This window comes from Ctenocephalides felis, unplaced genomic scaffold (genome assembly GCF_003426905.1).
Source record: "Ctenocephalides felis isolate EL2017-DRISC unplaced genomic scaffold, ASM342690v1 CF-g0.4_SCAFFOLD_01886, whole genome shotgun sequence".
NCBI lineage: Eukaryota > Metazoa > Arthropoda > Insecta > Siphonaptera > Pulicidae > Ctenocephalides > Ctenocephalides felis.
The window spans coordinates 135,902,932-135,919,153 of record NW_020538040.1 but is presented as its reverse complement, the minus strand read 5'-3'; the positions used below and the strand labels follow the sequence as shown (position 1 = coordinate 135,919,153).

At 28.2% G+C, this 16,222-nt stretch overlaps 1 protein-coding gene across 1 annotated transcript in view; it reads left to right on the top strand.

The window, feature by feature from the left end:
* Positions 1-14,560, top strand: part of LOC113378647 (GATOR complex protein DEPDC5) — an 84,908-nt gene extending 70,348 nt beyond the window's left edge. Inside the window, exon 25 of the mRNA XM_026619205.1 lies at positions 14,472-14,560. The gene's annotated coding sequence lies outside the window, so the exon portion shown is untranslated. The remainder of the gene's footprint in view (positions 1-14,471) is intronic.
* The last annotated feature ends 1,662 nt before the right edge of the window (positions 14,561-16,222 follow it).

Sequence of the window (16,222 nt, the reverse complement as noted above, 5' to 3'; positions counted from 1 at the left end):
TTAAGGGGGTCTCCTCATCAGTAGCTTCAAAAAAAGGGATTTTTCAGTATTTTTTTTTAACATGAAAACAACAAGAGAAACAAAAGATCTTTTGCATAGTTTTGAACACGTATTTATTCAACAAAATAAAATTATTGTATGTCAAAATAAATAAAAATGGCTGATTTATAAACAATCTTGCGCAGCAGCTCGCGATTGACAACTCAAACTCCGTGCAAGGTACAGCCGTAATTTTTATCTGAAACTAAAAATGCAAATACTTCTTTATTCAGAAGGCTTTTCTGCCAACATCATAGACTATTATGGTGTTCAAAGTTGAAATTTAAACATATTTAACATTTTTTTTAAAAAAGTATGTGTTTTTTAGGGCTTTTTAAGGAGTAATTGCGTTAACAACATTGTAAAATGAAAATTTCAATACATATTTTAGTTCAATCTATGGACAATAAAATTATCTAAAAAACGGTGTCTTACTTGTATATGTAGCTTTATCGTTCATTTTTAATCGTGCACGGAATTTTACAAAAATCGGTTTTCGGAAAATAAGCTTAAAGTTGCGCGGCTTGATCGCGCTTGCCCCACGCGCGACTCTACTCGGACCTGTAAAATCCTAAACTAGTTTGAGTTGGACTCTCAAACTTGGCAAGAATATTCTTAAATAATTAATCTAACGATTGAAGCAAAATAAAAAAATCGATTTTTTGAAACTGACTGATGAGGAGACCCCCTTAAAAAAAAATATGGTCACCTTATAATAATGATGTAAAAGAACATCACGTTAGAACTTTCCACCCACCATTACATAATTTTGGGACATTTAAATTTCTGAATGAAATGATTGGTGATAGCTTCCAAGGGCTCAAATGATTCCCAATTGATAGAAAACAATTCTCTGAAAGTTTTAGCACTTAATATTAACTTTTAGATAATGCGCAATTTAATCAAACTTCGTATGGAAATAGCATGGAAAAATTTTTGAAAATTAAAAAAAAAATTTAAGTAAAACTCAGCGACAAATGAATTAAAAGTGAAAATTCGTGTCATTTTTTATTGAAAAATCATTTTTCGTGCTATTTCCATACAAAACTTTGCTTGAATTGCGCTCTATCTAAAAGACAATATTAAGAGCTAAAACGTTCAGAGAATTGTATTTTATTAATTTGGAACCATTTGAGCCCTTGGGAGCAAGAAAATTCGAAAATGTCCATATTAAGGACCACCCTAATATATATATATATAATATATATATATATATATATAATTAATATATGTTAATATTTTTGTTAGACGCTGAAACATATTTTTCAATAACAATAAGTGAAAAATAAAATATTTATGATTAATAAAAGATACGAATACTTTTTGACACTAGACATATTATCATTTGAAAAATAATTCACAATAATTACAAAACTAATTCGAAAACAATTAATAAAAAAACTTTATAAAAGAAATGCATTTCACAATAACTTTAATTATTATAATTGTATGTTACTGCTGAAATAAAAAATGTTCTATTAATTGTTGTTCTTTATTTGTATATTCTTATTTGTAATATATATATATATATATATATATAATATATATGTATATATATATATATATATATATATATACAATATATGTATGTATGTATATATTTGTATATAACATTGTATTCATATTGCTCTAAATTAATAGCGAGTTTATTAATACTATCACGATTCAATTAGTAATTCAATTACGATAGGAGGCCAAAGGCTATCACAGTCAAAATTAATCACTCGATTATATCTTGAAATTATAAATTCATACATCATGATACGTTTATGTCATTCAAATGTTTTTATTTAGAATTAATATAAGAAATACAGTCGAAAACAGACACGTTCTTACAATTTGGTTAAATAGTTGTAATTTTTATTTATTTATCGATTTGTCGATTTGTATGATACAATAACTTCACCTATTCGAATTAGACTCTTCATTTCATATTAGAACAAATAATAAAATTACTAATATGATTAATTTATCCTTTAAAGTTGATTTTTCAAATAGTCTTAATTCTAAAAAACTTTGGGGCATTTGTGTCATTATTTTTTACTTGGGTTCTAGCAATATTATTTAGGGTGCATAAAAATATATATATATATATATATATATATATATATATATATATATATTAGGTTGTCAAATATCTCCCTTCCGCTTTTTTGCTCTTCGTTATATACAAAAAGGCGGAAGAGAGATATTTGACAACCTATTATATAATTGTAGATTGTCTTATGGCTTCACAGATCTATATGGATATGTCATTCTAGAATTATTTCGAATGTTTATATAAACATGTCTAATGCGTAAGATTTATATCAATTTGTCATTACATCAATATTATAAACAATTGTTGAGTAATGATGTATATAGAATAGACGATTCACATCTCCGAAGCGTCATACATAAATTAAATATTAAAACTTATTCATTATTATTTTATTTATTATGATTATGGGTGAACTGACAATGAGTTATTTGAATCAGGAGTGATTAATTTGAGAGATTTTTTGCCGATTTCTGCACTGTGTAAAAAAATTATGCTCATTTCAAAAATCGTTGTAAATAATAAGATAATTTGTTATTTAGATTTTTCGTACCGCCAATACAAATTTAATGCTTTTCAAACTACAATTTGGTTTTTCTCAAAATAGAAATATTTCTCGACTAAAAATGTATCTAACCATTAGTTATTAAAATTTGTTTAACAAAATTGTTCCAAAATTTATGTGAAAGTGTATGTGTAGATGTATGTAGTACATACAAAAAATCTACACATACATTTTTACATAAATTTTTGGTCTATTTTAATAACTTATCCTACGAGTGTAATTATAGAGATACATTTTACAGTAGCCTCTGTCAATAGGATCATTTGGAGCTGCTCTGTCTTTTTTATCATCAAATTAAATTTTTACGTTTTTACAAACATACGGTGTTATTGCGACTGAATTACGAGTTAATTATTTTATTAGATTAATTTTCGTTGGCTTCTTTCTAATATGCATTTTAATCTCATGTTTCTTTTTTTTCAATTATTATTAAAAGTATATATCATGATTAAATATATATATATATATATATATATATATATATATATAGTTTTTGAGAGAAAACTATTGAACCGATTTTAAATCTTTAAACGCCAGTCGACGAACCTCGATTAGGACTAATCCTGATTACTTTTGTGCAACGATCGGCCAAGCTGTTTCTTGTCAATTATCAGATAAAAAAAACGTTTGAATAATATCAGTTGAAAATCGTAATGATTAGTTTTTGTGAAAGATCGGATTTCTTCTTAATTAATTATTGAAATTTTTGTCGCTTTTATTAAAACTTTACATGGTGATAGAGTTCATCCTATATATGGATGTCCTAAAAGATCATAAGCATGTGAAAAGTGGTTTAATCATGAAAATTCATTAAAGCTTGTAATAGTGTGTGTATATTCCAGTCTATGTTGGTACTGACTACTATTGACGTCTTTAAATAAAATACATTTCTACAACAAAATGTTGAATAAATTTTATTTAATTAATACTATTATAGATATTATAAATTTGTTTGAAAAATATTAGTTGAAAATGGCAATAATTAGTTTTTAGCGAAAAGCGAAAACTTTTTCAAATAGACAGTTCAAAATTTTATCACAGATGTTGTTAAATCTCAAATCTTATTGGTTAAAACGACTATCCACACATGCCATGAAGATCATGGAACTTGTCTGAAAGCAAAATGCCACTTGGATCTAACCTAATTGTTTTTATGCTCTAACAAATATTTAATCGTAGTTCCCTTGACCATGAACGAGCACATAATTACATTTTGAAAATACAAACAAATTTGAATTTATTCATTGATTATATTATTACTGCATGGTTTTATTACCGTGATTCACACTTTTCCACCTCGTGGAAGCATCTGCTCCTCGTGTAAACATTGCATAATACAATACTATTGCTGTTATGCAAGTCAATAAAACCAGAGAAATGAATACTGATTGATTTGGTGTCGACAAGTCGATTTATATTGGCTATGATGCAAAATTATTGCAAATTTATTCTTAATCGGTTTGTTTTTGCCGTGGCTTTTATATCATACTCTTCTCTGAAATTCAGGTATAAATAATTATTATAGAATTGTAAATGAGATTGCATTATTTTTATAGTCTTGCTGCACTTTTGTTGAAGTCTCTTGACAATAACTGAACATTGGGGATTTACTGCCAACCTCTTGTTATCTACTTTATTATTAACCCTTTCGACTCGGGAGTCGGACTGTCAGTCGGTACGCTGCGCTCGGAATATTATAGTGCTATACTTATCTCTCAACTCGGAATTTTTTTTTGTATCGGATTTTTTCAAAATGTGGTTATATTGCTTTTAAATATAGTTATTATGATAATAAAATAGAAAATTTTAAAAATTAAAAAAAAATGCACTCAAAACCATGCTATATTGTTTAAAAAATCATTTCTTCACAGATCTTTATTAGAATTATGGGTATCATGAGCTAATAAATTAATTTTGTTATATATTTATTTATAAAATTAATAAATCGATCAATAAATGAATGTAATAGTAAATTCATTTTTAAAAAATAAAAAAAAATAAAATGTAAGTTTAGTTTGCGCCGAGTCGTCGCCGACACGATTTGCCGCCGGAGCGGCGGCATCCGAGCTTAACGGTAAAACATATCATGCCGCCGGAGCGGCGGCATCCGAGCGCAACGGTAAAATGACTATGCCGCCGGAGCGGCGGCATCCGAGTCGAAAGAGTTAAAATTTGAATTATAACTTTATAATACTAACTTTTTATGTTGACATATATCATGGTTCTGAAGAACGTACTAAACTTTTACAGCCCTACGACAAGTAGATTAATTTTAACATTTCATCAAAGTTTGAAAAAATATTATTAATTCAAGCATTGCCAATTCATACAAATTTGAAATAATAAACTACAATTTTAGGACATACAAGCACGTTTCTGTGCCATATAATTAATATAATTACAGATAATTTAAATGTGCTTGAGTGATATCAATTGGACATCGCAATGTTTAGATTTAATTGAAAGCGAAAACTTTATTTTTGAAATAAACAGTTAAATATTTTATCTAAATATCTAAATCTCAATTTCGGTTGATTAAGTCAATTATTATACATTTCGGGAAGTTCATGCAACTTGCTTTAAGTCTAAATGCCATTTTCAAATTTAATGTTCAGACAAAACTTGAATCAGTAAACTATTTCGTTAGTTCGATACGCCTAATATATATATATATATATATATATATATATATATATATATTGAAAAATATACAATCGACGTTTCAAAAATTGAAGCTAATTTTTCAATTTCTTAAGCAACCACTGAAAATATATTTTTGGACATAGAACCCAAAAGTTAATGGTCATGGTGAAATAATTAAGTCTTGGAAAATTTTGAGTATGTCCGAACTAATTATGAAAAATGAAGGAAAATCCACAATCAATTATAAATGAAAATACATTTCCCTAATAAGCATCGGTGTTATGAATTTACTGTTAATTAAAATATTTTAGCGACACTTTAAGTGTTCCCGTCTAATGGACATTTAATTGGTTTCATAATGTATTACGGTCACGTCTAAATATTTTAAACAATTTATATTTATCATATGTCGCCAATTGAAGTACAAATAACACAATTGATAAGAATATACATAGAGTAACAATACGTGACTAAAAACGTATTCGCATACAATATCTGATCGAACGGGCGTCAATAATTATTCTTTCGCTTATTTGCATAATAGTCTAATTGTAACAATATTTTTATCTACAATATATATATATATATATATATATATATATAAATAGTGTAAATAAACGCTAATTTTTTGCAATAAGTCTTCATTATTTTTGCATTGTATTATTCATTTTTCAGCTTTTTTTAATGTTCCCCAATTAACTTTTGTCACTCCGCATATTGTTCTCCATGATCAGTGGCAAAAGGCGGTACATATTCCCACACACACATTTATATACATTTATATACTTCTATAAATTTGGGGTCAAACGATTCAGAATTACTTGAAACGTCGAGAAAACATAGAATTAGAAAATTGGATTTTCTAGCATATACACACATGCTTCTACAAATTTGGGGTCAAACGATTAAAAATTATTTGATATGTCGAGAAAACACAAAATTAGAAAATCGGATTTTTCAGCGAAAACATAAACTTGAAATTAAAAAGTTCTAGGCTTCATCAATCAATGGTAGGCTCTATCAGCTGCTTTTTCGCAATAATAATATAGACATTTCATTTTTCTTATTCATAATCATAAATTTATTATACATATTCTAATATTATCTAGGTTCATAAGTAAATTGAGATTTTTGGCAGATGATAGTTTTCATTTGTTTTCAATGCAAACAATGACATGTCGTTTTTTACATTTTTTTCCATTTATTTCTACAATATTGCACATAAATCTCAGTACTTTATAATCACATACATCCTATAAAATTTCCTTAACAAACTTCAGAAGGATTTATCAAAATCCGCATAATCGTTTAGAAGGAGAATACAGTGAGTGCTTGTAATTTAATATGAACTTTATATAATAGCATTAAAGCTCAAATTGATTCTACGTTTTAGTTAGAAAACGTTTGTATGAGAAAAAGAAAAGCTGTTTTTAGGGTTTCCCCGACAATTATTCGATTTTTTCTTGTCGTAAGAACCATTCTTGGACATCAATGAAAATTTTAAAAAAGAATTGGTCAAATTGGTCCAGGCGTTGTTGCGTTATGCGCTTACCAACACATTTTGCGATTCATTTTTATATATAAGAAGATAATTAAAAGATATACATACCACACCAGGAAAAACAATTTTTTATGTATTTATGCCTGTGTATATGTGCATATGTGTGTGTAATAAAAATGGTTTAACGCAAGTCAATATAGAGTTACATCGATTGGTTTCTAATTTTGAAATCAGTTAAGCCGTTTTTAAATAAACTCATTTTTTGGCTCATATATTTTTCTAATTTTTGGTTTCAAACGATTCAGAATGACTTGAAGCATTGATAAAATTCAAAATTAGCTGATTGGAATCTTTTGGAGAAAACATAAACTTTCGTTCGGGAAGTTGATGAAGTATATCAGATTAAGTGTTAAAGAAACTGTGGCATTTATAACAGATACTTTCATCAAAATAGATAATGAAACTTTAGATTATGGTGACTTCTGTCTAGTGGCATTATGTTCCGACAGGATTGTCTGACCAATGTCATTTAAAAATGAAATAGTTTTTTTTATTTTATGTGTAAATGTGTATTTTATGTGTAATAAAAACTCATATCTGTATTGTAACATATTAGAAGTTGCGAGTTCTGTAAAAAATACCAAAGGCCAATTAAGATATGGCACATATTTAAAAAAATAGTATAAATATAGGTCAAAATTCTGCACGTGTCCGTAATATCGTAATATATAACTACTTATTAGTATCTATAAATATATATATATATATATATATATATATATATGTGTGTGTGTGCGTGTAGTTTTTTAAATTTAAAATAATGTAACGTGGCCATACATGAAAATAATGTATTGTGACCTTACTATAGGAACTTGAATTTTATTGATTAAAATTCATCGGTTTTAGCGGCTTACATCTATATATTTTTTTGACAAATTTCTGAATCTTGTCCAGAATGAAAATATGAATTTTTGTTAAAAATTGTGTCTTAATAGAAATCTAAATGAAAAAATTGTCTAAACAAAGGAAAATATTGCTTTCAGATCTAGAAAGTTTGCTTTTGTAATTTTGCTTATTTCCTTCTCAAATTTGATTAAAAAATTTAACTATTTGGTATTGGTATTTTGCCTTGAGGCAAGTTACATGAACTTCCCGATATGTGTAAATAATCGACCTAATCAATAAAAAATAAATTAATTTACGAGTGATTGAAAGTATTCCGAGTGGATTTATTACACATATTTGAAAACGAACAAGTACGTTAACTCGGAGTATTTTCTAAAAGCAAATTTTCAAAAATCAATAATTTTCATAATTGAACCAGTTTCCGTAAGACTTTAATGGTTTAGTCTTTAGTATGTTCATTAAAACCAAGTACTCTATCTTTGCACCAAGTAAGTCGCCTAATTTTAAATGTAAAAAACATCAAAAAAACTACTCACTTTTGATAAATTTTTAAAATTAAACTACTTGTCGTAAGGCCGTAATACTTCAGTAAGTTCTATAAGACCATGATATACATCGCCAAAAAAGTTCCATAATAATCGGCTTAAATTTTTTTTCAACAGTTAATTACAAGAAAACGGCTCGGTAGATTTTCACCTAAAACTAATCAGTACCATTCCTAACTAATATCTTTCGAACAGTTTTTGATTTTTTAAAATCGATTCGGTATTATGAGCTTAAACGTGGACGAAAAGTTTAACACTTTTTATCAATTTACAAAGAAACGGCTTAGCCGATTGTCGCACAAAACTGACAAACGATAGTCCCTATTGATATACATCAAATGGCTTTTAAATTTCTGAAATCGATTTAGGCGTTTTTGAGAAAACATCAATGAAAGGTCGAATTTTGACAAATGTCAAAAAAATGATACTAATTTATGCAAACTTTGAAGAATTTTTAAAGTTAAACGAGTTGTCGTGGGGCCGTAATATTTTGATTTGATTTATAAGACTATGGATACCATACCGTCAAAAAAATCACAAAAATCGTCGAAAATTTTTTTTAACACTTTATTACAAGAAAACGGTCCAGCCGATCTTTACCAAAAACTAATCAGCACGATTCCCAACCAATTCGCACAGTTTTTGAATTTTCAAAATCGATTCAGAATTGCGGGCTAAAACGTGGACGAAAAATTTTTCACTTTTACAAAGAAACGGCTCGGCCGATCGTCGCAGAAAACTGAGAAACGCTAGTCCTCATCGAGATATATCGATTGGTTTTTAAATTTTTGCAATCGGTTTAGCTATTTTTGAGAAAACATCGATTTACGGCAAAAAATCTGTTAACAAACACACACATACTTTTTCCTTTGGTCTCATTAGATTCAGAATGGCTTGAAACGTCGAGAAAACACAAAATTAGCGAATCGGATTTTTTGATGAAAACATAATCTTCTTCTTCGGGAAGTTAAATATTGTTTTTAAATTTTAAATCTATGCTCATTGGAAAGGTGACATTTTGCAATTGAAAAAAATTTTTTGCTGTTTTCTGTTTGGTGCATTCAGTTATGATTTACAGGGTATTATAAATGGAAGTGAACAAAGAGAAAACTCCGTACATCATACTAAAATTGTGAATGGGGTTTATGGTTCCGATACTGTAACAGCCATTTATGTACAATTTTGGTTTTGTAGATTCCGTTCAGGAATTTTTGATGTTAAAGATGCACATACTCTTCTTTTATCTATGGATGCACCTCGCACTGGTAGGCCGGTTGCCGAAAATGTCGATAAAATTGAAGAAATGATCGAAGTTGACCTGGCCAGGTTGGCATGTCGACAGTCGTAACATCGCCCATGAGGTAAAAATCGATCATAAAACAGTTTTAAACCAATAAACCACAATTTTAAACCAAAAATAATGGATTTCTTTTTTTACAACCTAATATTATAAATGAGGAATATATGGCACATTGGTATATAGGCTGGGCTCGCCCGTAGGTAAGCGGTTAAGAGCGACGGGACCTGAATCAGGGTTCGATACCCACTTCGAGCAGCCTGTTGTCAGGCAGCAGTGACAACGATTTTCACTTGGAAATATAGATAGCAATATATTTCCAAGTGAAAATAGCCCTTGCTCGGCATTGCTGCACCAATAAAAAGTCAGCCCTATTAGATTAAATCTAATAACAAAAAATCATCAAATATGGATGGATTAACCATTGGGTTACCATCTAAAAAAATACGAAGAAAGGAGAAGTTTCAGCCCAACAGCTCATATGACGTGAGGTTCTGATTGCTGTTAAAATATATATATAAAAAAAATTGGTATATAGGCTTGGCATTGCAACTACAAGGTTCCGAAATCCAAATCACATGTTCCGCGAAATATCACCAAGAACAATCCTTGGTTGCCTTCTACAAAAATACATCAAAATTAGAAAAGGGCGACTAGTGGATTGCTTCTTAATAGTAAAAATTAATCATCACAAGGGCTAATAGAATACTAGATATACTGATTTCTATTAAAACATTATATACATATAAATCTTTTTAATGACAACAATTATTGTTAGTGCGCGCTCGCTATTTCGATTGATGTAGTAAAATAATTCATACTTATCAAAAATCATAGTTGTTTCCGAATGCTTTTTCAGGATTAGCCTATCTCATTTCATTTTATGATATTCAAGGACTATGGGACTAACAGCTTATTTCAAATTTTTATTGGCACATTTATTGCTTAAAGACTTAACAAAAAGGTTCTTCCAAATATAATTTTAATCTTTATTAATAGCACAATTTCATCCACTATCAGGATTATGCGTGTCAAGGATTTTTTAATTAAAAAAACATAAATTTCATTATCAAGTGGAAAATATTTAGATTTGGAAGCAGAGGTCGGCAACCTGTGACCTGTAGATTTCCCAATGACTCAATAAATTTGATAATTATAAGTGACCCACTTCAGTTGCGAAAATTGCCTTTATTATCATCAATAAATAATAAATAAACAAAATAAATATTGGGGCTAAAGTTATTGAAGGATAGATATTTAATCGTTTTTGACAAAATTCACAGATCAAATGTTTACTGTAAACTTTTAAAAAAATATCTGTGTTCTTATTACCTAAAGTTATGTGGTTGTGTGGCTTTTTTAGCGATTTTTTGTCATTATTATTTGAGCACTGATCAGAACTTAAGGGTTATATGAGCTGTTTTGATTATTTAACTTAACTCACTACGTTGGTTCTTATAGTTCTATGTGATGATTTTTTGTTCTTACTATTTTGAAATAGTGGTAAATTTTTTATTGATGCAGCAATGCCCACTCACAAATATATTGCTATCTATATTACCAAGTAAACCAATGTCACTAGTTTACTACTGCTTGACATCAAGCTGCTCAAGGCGGGTATCAAACCTGGGACCTTTGATTTAAATCCTATACATACAACCATTTACCCATGGGCGAGCCCTTTTTAGTGAAATAGAAAATCAGAATTCATTTTTTACCGCAATATAGGATTACTATTAAACTATGGCATTGCTCCTTATAAATTATAATCGCAAAATTATTTTTAAAAAAATGTTTTCTGTAACAACATTATTTGAATCTGATCAAAAATATTTATATATTAAAATATTTATATTTATATATAAAGTTCAGTTTTCAAAAACTTATTTAAAAAAAAAAACTCAAATTAAAATTTGTTTTAAAGAGTCAGTATATCTAAGACATTTGATCAAAAGTTTGAATGTTTGTTTAAGAAACGGAAACGGTATATAAGTTACAGAATTTATAATAAGCTATTTAAAAACATTTAATTCTTCTTGAATATTTCATTACGGTACGGGAAGTTCCAGCAATTTGCCTTAAGGCACAATGCCATACACCACTAGTCCGATCTTTAGAACGATGAGTCTGTCTATCTGGTTTTTTAATCTTAATTCTTATTTATAAAATTGATTAGGTTATACGTATCGGGAAATCAATGCAACTTGCCTTAAGGCAAAATGCTAATGACAACTAGTTTAATTATTGAGGCCCATAAGATGCAATCAATGGGCCTTCCAAAAATTTATATTCGATAGATGGATTTGATGAAAAAATGGACATTGTCAGGGTATATAAGTATATATGTACGATTTAAGAAACCAAAGACATTGTTGCGCTCAATACTATACCAACGAAATATTATAGTGGATCTTACCTTTGACAAACCGATGTTTGGAAATTTATCAAAGGACAAAGAATATGATTCTCCCGTGGCAGCTTTAGTTTTCTGTCCTTTATATATTCTACTTGCTGTTATTGTAGTCATCCCCATTCCGTCGCCAATCATGATCACCACATTTTTGGCAACTGGGGATCTCGATTCTTTCATTTGGAGCACTCTTTTCAAATTATCTTGGCCCACTTTCAACCAAAAGTTTGTGTCTGGAAATACATGAAGTTACATGTTTCAACAGCTTTAATAGAATTACTAAAATAAAAATAAGTTTTTTTTATATCTTTGTCATCCCAAATTTTCTGAAGCTTGTTGAGGTGGCTAAAATTAGGGAAGAAATCTGGGAATTAACTGGGAATGCATTAATGATTTTGTGCTTATAATTTATTTATTTAACATTACTCTGTGGAGTTAATCCTCTATAGGTCGTTTCTGTTTAAACTATTCTGTTCAAACAAATTGTTTGGTAATAATGAATTGTGTGACTTTCAAGTTTTCGCGGCATATAATGTTTGCCCTTCTATATATGAAAATTATGAATAACACTTATGTGTTATTTTAGGTTGAAAAGCTTAGCAAAGGTTATAAATATTGATTTTGCTTGTCTTGACAATGTTATAGAATTAAGATTTATGATTCATTTCACGAAATAAGTCATAATTATTTGATACAATATTGAAAAATTTGGAATGTGACCTGGAAATTACGCGGGTTTATATAGTAAGCCTCTGTAAGTTATAAGACTTATGACATACTTCACTAAATTATTCAACAATATGATCTGACGAACTGAAAGAATCGCTCCTACACCCAATTTTTGTGTAAAAAATATGATTTTGTCTTATGTTTATTGGGGTTGAAATATAATGGAAACATTGATATTTTTTTTATTTTTCTGGAAAATGTTTGCGTAAGTTCTGGATTTCTGACCCATAGCCGGGACATATTGAACAATTTACTATTTATTATAAATGAATTATAATAAACTCAAAATATATCACAAAAAATTCGCTCTTTTGTTTTCTCTAAATTGATTGATCCCAAAATGAGATCTAAAGATTTTATTCGAATATGCAAAAATATACAATGAAACTTAAATTATCATGGGGGCTTGATATCATATGTAAAAATATCATAATATATTGAGTTTATTTATTACTATTAATAATGTTATGATTATGTGTTATTAACTTTTCGTAGGGTAAATTATAGTACACGCAAAAAAATCGAAAATGAAAATTTTTATATATTTTTACGTTTCAAAGGCTTCTGAACATTTTAGAATACCTTAAAAAATGGATGTATGTGGGTGTATGTGTGTAGGTACATATGTTGATGCAATTTTTCGTCGGCGATTTCGAAAACACGGATCAGCCGATTTGGATGATTCAAAAAACATTCGATTCCTATGGATGAAGAAACTTGTTGATTGATTGAGTTAGTTAGTAAAAACAGGCCCAGCCTTTTCGAAGATACGGGGCAAAAAGAGCCAAAAGTCGTAATTCAGTGTTACGAGAGAACACAGTGTTCGATTTGAATGATGCAAGAAACATTTTAAAATCTTCTTTGCTTTGAAAAAAATTTAGATTATAAATAAAAATCATTTTTGTTAAAAAAGTCCAATTTTTTCAAAAATTTCAAAATTCTCAAAAATCTAATTATGTATTTCAAAGTTTTGAAGTTGAAGCAGTTCGCCTTAAGGTACGATGCCACGCACCACTGGTTTTTACATAGAGTTTGTAATAATATATACAATATAATATAATGTATAAATAATTTTCAAGTTTAGCCTGTGAAAAATTGTTTTAACTACTGAGTAAGACCCTTTGGTTCATATGTTTGATTAGAAATTCTTACATAAATTTTAGAATTTTTAAAATTCCCGTAGGTCTAGAAAATGGCATTTTTCTTAAAAAAAAACTGTTTTTCTAAAGTTTTCAATTTATTTCAAAGTTATGAAATTTTTAACACAGGTCATATTTTTATATGCATGTTTCGAATATCAAATTTTGATAGAGATAGAGTATTTTATTTATTAAAAAAACAAAGTCGCAGAAATTTGTTTACGATACATAGAAACAACTATTTTCTTACTTTATTATCTTATTAATAATAAGATTATCGTTAGACTCACGTTCATAGTTAAATATTCGATGTTTTTGTGTACGTAAATAACATGTGATAAACTCATAAGAATTAATTGAATTGCTTTGATGATAAAAACATTATCTGCACAATGTTGCCTATTGCATGATTTATTTTATATTTATTCTGTAATTACTATAAAACGAAATCTTTATGTTATGTCTTGCTATTCGAATGTTCGATTAGATATAATAGGTTTTGATATTTTCATTTTTAAGCATTTCTTGCGAAACATTAACGTAGACGATTTTAATTTATGCAGTGATATTGATGATTTTGTTGAATGATACGATGTTTTTCAAAATAATGAGGTCTCATTTAAACGCCATAAAATTTTATAAAGATCAACAATTTATAGATTTGTGAACTATCCGTGAGATGAGTTACTAAAATCCATCAAGAATACAGAATCGTTGACTATCTTCACAACCAGGATCATTTTCCCATTATCCGCAGTAAAAAAAAACATGTAGGTAAACACATAATTAACTTCCCATAGGGTAAGTTATAGTTATGGGCCGAAAATCGAAAATGAAAATTGTTGCATATTTTCACGTTTCAGATCAACCAATTTGAATGATTCAAAAAACATTTGATTCCTATTGATAAGGAGATGTGCTTATTAGTTTTTGGCAAAAATCCAGAAAATACAAATCGAGTTTTTGAGAGAACGGAGTATTCCTTATGAATGATCCAAAAAACATTCAATTTGTAATGATTGGGAGAAGTGAATAGTTTTTGTCAAAGGTAGGTCCAGCCATTTCGAAGATACAGAGCTAAATGTACAAAAAATTGCAGTTTTTGAAAAAACTGCTTGTGTTGACAAAACAATTGCTTTTGGATTTATTTATTTCAAAATTATTATAATTAATATATATATCGAAAATAATTCAGATTTTAATTTCAATTCTGGCTAAAGCTCTAAAGTCTAAAGCTTACTCATATACTTTAAATAAATTATTTTAACTTTGTAATTCAGTTTATATAATTCTTATAAATATTAGGCAATGTAATAATCTATTTGAAAACATTCAATATTCCTCGAACATTTCGTTACGGTACGAGAAATTCCAGCAATTTGCCTTAAGGCACGATGCCATACACCAATAGATAATTTTGTGTTTGACTAAAAATAATTGTCAATAAATAGATTTAGATTATTTAAAAACCATTAATTTTACATTGATAATAAATAATCAAAATAATATAGTAGTTTATTGCTTTCTTGAAATGGCAATTATAGATGTCTAACAATAAGTTATCAAGAAAAATTGCGGAAAATTTGGACATAGCTTGTGATTTTAATGATATTCAGTAACTTTTAGTTCCACTTTGAATTATGCAACATTTTACAATGTTACAAGTGAAATCAGTTATATTTTTAAATCAATACGGCGACAAAAATCAGACACGTTCCAATAAATAAATGATAAATTAATAAAATATTAAAATTTTGCTCATAATTTCAAATAATGGAAATTTACTATTGCAAAAATATAATTGTAATTATATTATTATCAATATTAATATGAATATTGCAAAATTTGTTTGTATGTGAATTCTATATAAATAATTGTTTGAGTCTATTGTAAATTTTAACTGTCTATTGCATTTTTCTATGATAATCTAGTCCAAAATGAGCTTAATATTTTACTATTACTATTTTTCATATTGTTGTGCACAGGTAATCATGACTTCAAAATTTCTAGAATTGAAATTGTATTTTTAACAATAACCCTACTTTAAAAATTACGTTAATAAAGCAGGTACTACCAATTATAATAAATAAGAATTTTCAACTTCTAATTATTAACATACAGTGACGAGTCTTGATACAAGAGTCAACACACAGGATGTCGTCTATAGGCGACACTCGTACACACAATCAGTAGATGTCATCTATAGGCGACGTTGGTAGCGATAGGTAATTATGATCAACATATAAAATTAATCAATTTGATTCCCAGAATATATCTACCCGCTTATTTTCAAATCAACTCTGTTTCTTATTTCGAAAACATGTACGGAGATGTTACCTTTGCTTGTTGATTTACATAAAATTGGACAGTATAAATCTTTGTTGATATTATTTTGTATTGATAAAATATT